The sequence below is a fragment of the Acomys russatus genome, chromosome 8 (assembly GCF_903995435.1).
Source record: "Acomys russatus chromosome 8, mAcoRus1.1, whole genome shotgun sequence".
NCBI lineage: Eukaryota > Metazoa > Chordata > Mammalia > Rodentia > Muridae > Acomys > Acomys russatus.
The window spans coordinates 48,751,320-48,756,985 of record NC_067144.1 but is presented as its reverse complement, the minus strand read 5'-3'; the positions used below and the strand labels follow the sequence as shown (position 1 = coordinate 48,756,985).

Below are 5,666 nucleotides of genomic sequence, written 5' to 3'. Positions count from 1 at the left end.
AATATGGAAAGGTATTAATTTGTTACATGTTAACATTTCATGATCCAATTAAGTTGAAAATGTCAACTTTTTCATGAAATTCATTTTGAAATTTTTCCTCTAGCTTTATTATATGACAAGACATTTTTGACAAGACTGAAAGCCTTGGTTGAGTTGATGGAATGTATAAGGCAGAAAGAGATCTAGGGCTGAAGAGATGGCTCAGCCATTAAAGGCTAGGCTCACATCCATAAATATAAGAAAGAGATCTAACTTCCAAAAATTGTCTTCTAATCTCCATGTGCTTGTTGTGACATATCCTCTTATAAGTGTGTATGTGTATTACATGTTTATTACATTACACACATACACACATTAAATAAAAACATGTAAATAATTTCTAAAAGTTTGTATCAAAATAGGAAGATATAAGAATAAGATTGTAGAATTTTACAATTACAGTGCTTACTTTGGCCAAACATATACTAATATTGGAATGATACAACATGACCCCTGCACAAGGATGACATGCAAATTCATGAAGTGCTCCATATTTTTTTAGGCTTCATTCAAGGCATGAAAGGATGGTTTAATGTATGGATATCCATCAATGTAATCCACCATATAAACAAACTGAAGGAAAAAAACCATATGATCATCTCCTTAGATGCAGAAAAAGCATTCAACATAATCCAAAACTCATTCATGTATAACGTTTTGGAGAGATCAGGAATACAAGGCACATACCTAAAAATAATAAAGACTATATACAGCAAGCCAATAGCCAACATCAAATTAAATGGAGAGATACTCAAGGAAATTCCTCTAAAATCAGGCACCATACACGGCTGCCCACTTTCTCCATATCTCTTCAATATAGTTCTTGAAGTTCTAGACAGAGCAATAAGCTATCAGAAGGAGATCAAGGGGATCCAAATGGGAAAGGAAGAAGTCAAATTATCCCTATTTGCAGATGATATGATAGTGTACATAAGTTACCACCAAAATTCACCTTAGAAATCCTACAGATGATAAACACCTGCAGCAAATTGGCTGAATAAAAATTTAATTAAAAAAGTCAGTAGCCTTCCTATATACAAATGACAAACATGTAGAAGAAGTTAGGAAAACTATACCCTTCCCAATAGCCACAAGCAATATAAAATATCTAGGAGTAACTCTAACCAAACAAATGAAGGACTTGTTTTAAAAAAAACTGTAAATTTCTGAAGAAAGAGATTGATTATTATTTCAGAAGATGGAGGGATCTCTCTTGTTCATGGATCAGGAGAATTAACATAGTAAAAATGGCCATCTTACCAAAAACTATTTACAGATTCAATGCAATCCCTAACAAAATACCCACACAATTTTTAAAGACATTGAAAAATCAATTCTCAACTTCATATGGAAAAACAAAAATCCCAGAATAGCTAAAACAATCATATACAATAAAAGATTCTCAGGAGGAATCTCCATACCTGATCTCAAGCTGTACTATAGAGCAATAATAATCAAAACAGCATGGTACTGGCACAGCAATAAGCTGGTTGATCAATGGAATCTAATTGAAGACCCAGAAACAAATCCGCACACATATAGTTACTTGAATTTTGACAAAGAAGCCAAACATATTCCATGGAAAAAAGATAGCATCTTCAAAAAATGGTGCTGGTCTAACTGGATGTCTACATGCAGAAAAATGCAATTACACCTATATTTGTCACCATGCACAAAACTCAAGTCCAAGTGGATTAAAGACCTCAACATAAACCGGAGACAGTAAATAGGTTGGAAGAAAAAGTGGAGAAGAACCTGGAACACATTGGCACAGGAGACAACTTCCTGAACAGAACACCAATGGCCCAGGCCTTAAGGTCAACAATTAATAAATGGGACCTCATGAGGCTGAGAAGCTTCTGTAAGGCAGGAGACACTGTCAACAGAACAAAGCGACAGCCTACATACTGGGAAAAGATCTTCACCAACCCTACATCTGACAAAGGTCTAATATCTAAACTGTACAAAGAACTCAAGAAATTAAACACCACCAAACCAAATAAACCAATTGAGAAATGAGGCTCAGAGCTAACTAGAGAATTCTCAACAGGGAGATACTGAAACACTTAATGAAATGCTCAACATCCTTAGTCATCAGGGAAATGCAAATCAAAATGACTGAAATTCCATCTTACACTCATCAGAATGGTTAAGATCAAAAATTCAAGTGACACCACATGATGATGATGTGGAGAGGGGAACACTCCTTCATTGCTGGTGGAAACGTGATCTTGTAAAACCACTTTGGAAATCTATCTGGCACTTTCTCAGAAAACTGGCAATAGGGCTTTCTCAAGACCCAGATATTCCACTCCTTGGAATATACCCAGATGGTGTTCCACCACACAATAAGGACATATGTTCAACCATGTTCATAGCAGTCTCCTTTGTAATAGCCAGAACCTGGAAACAGCCTAAATGTCCCTCAGTTGAAGAATGGATAAAGAAACTGTGGTACATTTACACTATGGAATAATACTCAGCTATTAAAAACAAGGAAATCACGAAATTTGTGGAGAAATGGACAGAAGTAGAAATGATCATACTGAGTGAGTTAACCAGAAGCAGAAAGACTCACATGGTATATACTCACTTATAATTGGGCACTAGCCCAAAAGGCATGTCCTGCAAAAGTTGTCACTTACCAAGAGATTGGGATATATATGAGGGCATCCTACTGAGACTCTAGGTAAGAGAAATATAGAAGATGGGGAAATAGAAAGACCCAGAGGGCCCTACAAACCTACAAGAAGAACATCTTGATGGGTGGATCAGGGCCTATGGGTATCTGCTCAAACTATTGCGCTAACCAAGGACAATACAAGTAGGAAACATTGAACCCCTACTCTGACCTACCCAATGGACAGCACATTCTCCACAGTTATGTGGAAAGCAGGGACTGACTCTGACATGAACTCTGGTGGCCCATATTTGACCAGCTCTCCTTGGTGGGGAAGCCTGGTGGCACTCAAAGAAAGAATAAGCAGGCTACCAAGATGAGACTTGATAGCCTATGACCATATAATGGGGGAGGGAGTCCTCCTTAGACTTAGACCTAGGGCAGGGGAATAGGGTGAAAGTGGGAGGGAAGGAGGAATGGGAGGATAGAAGTGATGGGATAACAACTGAGTTGTAATCTGAATTAATTTAAAAAAAAAAAAAAGAAAAGCTTAGACATTTAACTATTTACAGTTCTGCTGGTGAGTTTTGTGTCAACTTGACACAAATAAAGTCATAAGAGAGAGGGATCCACAATTAAGAAAATGCCTCCATAAAACTGGGCACCCAGCAAATTTACAGGGCATTTTCTTAATTAGTTATTGATGGAGGCAGACCCATCACTGTGGGTAGTTAGTGCCACCCCTGGGCTGATGGTCCTGAGTTCAATAAGAAAGCAGGCTGAGCAAGCTAGTAAGCAGCATACTTTTATATCAGCTCCTGCCTTGAAGTTGCTGCCCTGTTTTATTACCTGTCCTGACTTCCTTCTATGAAGAGATATTATATGGAGACATAAACCAAATAAATTTTTCCTCTCCAAAAAAAAATATGAGGCAGCCATCCAAAACTCAGCATGCAAAACTCAGAAATGAGCCAGGAGAGCATAGGCGGCAATCACAGAAAATGGGAGCAGAATCTCACACCCAGAAGTGTAGGAAAAATTACCTTATTAAAAACACGCTGAATTACACCTGGGTGACCTTCTTTGGCATGATCTAGCTGAAAAGCAGTGGGACAGGCTCAGCAATAGTGACCTCTACTGAGCAAAATCTACCTACAGCTAGTGAAAAGATCTGCTGACAAAGGTGAGGGAAATAAAATGTTTTAGAAAAATAACTCTCAAGAGATGAAGAAATAAAGCTCAAGAAAAAAAGAAAAATGAAACAAAAAAGAAAGGAGAGGGAAAGAAGACACAAAGAAAGAGAGAAAGCAAGCAAGCAAAGCACTTTGCAGTGAAGTAGAGGATATGTTTGGAAAGGAGGTGGCTTAGCTTATAAAACAAGGCATAGAGTAAGATAGGAACCAGGTAGTCTGTCAGAGTCCTATTGCCTACGAATGTGAGAACAGAGTGAGTGAGAGCAGCAGAAAGCTGCTGAAGGAAACTATTCAATGTCCCCTTTGAGATAGAAAGAAAGAGAGAGAGACAGAGAGAGACAGAGACAGAGAGAGAGAGAGAGACAGAGAGAGAGAGAGAGAGAGAGAGAGAGAGAGAGAGAGAGAGAGAGAGAGAAAGAGAAAGAGAGAGAGATCAGGATACTACAGATAATCTCAAGGAATGAGAAAGAAACCGAAGACTGCTCAAAAGGCATCCCTGTACCTAGACTGGAGATGGCAACTGATATTTTGCAAAATAAGATGAGGTGTATCAAATTTGAGGCCCTCCACACACCTGCTGACCCTGACCTAAGGTGACAGAGAGCCCCCCGCCATGTTATATACTGCCCTTGAACCCTTAGGCACTTCAAACCGAATTATTTGAAGCTATCCCTGACACTAAAAGCCTACCTTATACTAGACAGGTGCTCTCCCCTTGTCACACCATCTACCTTTTCCATTACATTATCTGTGCCTCATTTTAGAACTCGTGGCTTTGCTAGAGGTTGAGCTCCTTTTGGGGTCATTTCAGAAAAGGTCAGCCCAATTCAGAGGGTTTAAAAGGCTTGTTGTACACACACATATAACTGATTATGTGAGCCAGGCGACGGTGGCATGTGCCTTTAATCCCAGCACTTGGGAGGCAGAGGCAGGCAGATCGTTGTGAGTTTTAGGTCAGCCTGGACTACAAAGCGAGCCTAGGACAGCCAAGGCTACACAGAGAAACCCTGTCATGAAAAACCAAAAACCAAAAACCAAAACAAAAACAAACCCTGCTTTTCTAGTGTAGCAACCATTTATACAGTACTCAAATAATTCCCCCTTTACCTTTGGAATTAATGTGTCCTAGTCACTATATCCATTTATGCTAATTCATAGTATCTGGGTTGATAGGATGTTTAGATTGTTACAGTACATTCCGCATTCACATTCAATTACAAGCCTATGTGGTCCTTGGTACTTTCTGTAGACTTTTGGCTCAAAATACACTATATTTTGGAGGACTAGATAGGAGAAAGAACAAAATTATTGAACTATTTCATACATACATATATATAAGGATTGAAGTGATTATTACCATCCATTTACTCTTGTTTTCTTTCTCTCCATCTTCACTGAAACTGTTCTTTCTAATAAGTTTATGTCTTCCTGCCATACTCCTTTAAGTGGGTGTCCCAGAACACACTAATTTTTTTCTGGAAGGTGGGTGGTAATTATTTACCAGAACAGGACACTTTATCAATAAACATACCACTGAAGAAAATGTTGCCTGCTATCCCTCTTTTTCTATGATGAAATATTGACGTGATTAGTCTTCAATCAGGACTTGTTTAGATAAACATCTTCAGTGAGTTACTGGATCCAACAACTGCGTCAGATGCAGAGACTCCTGTTTGTGGTACAGTTATCTCCCCACCTTCTAGGCTCACACATGACATGCGCCTTCAGTGATATGTGTAGATGAGGTTGATATAGATATCCTTGCTAGGTCCAAGCAGTCCATTACCTGCTGTCATATTATGTGGTTGCTGTTG

General features: G+C 38.8%; 1 pseudogene; it reads left to right on the top strand.

The window, feature by feature from the left end:
* The first annotated feature begins 442 nt into the window (after positions 1-442).
* On the top strand, positions 443-537 carry LOC127193522 (uncharacterized; annotated as a pseudogene).
* The last annotated feature ends 5,129 nt before the right edge of the window (positions 538-5,666 follow it).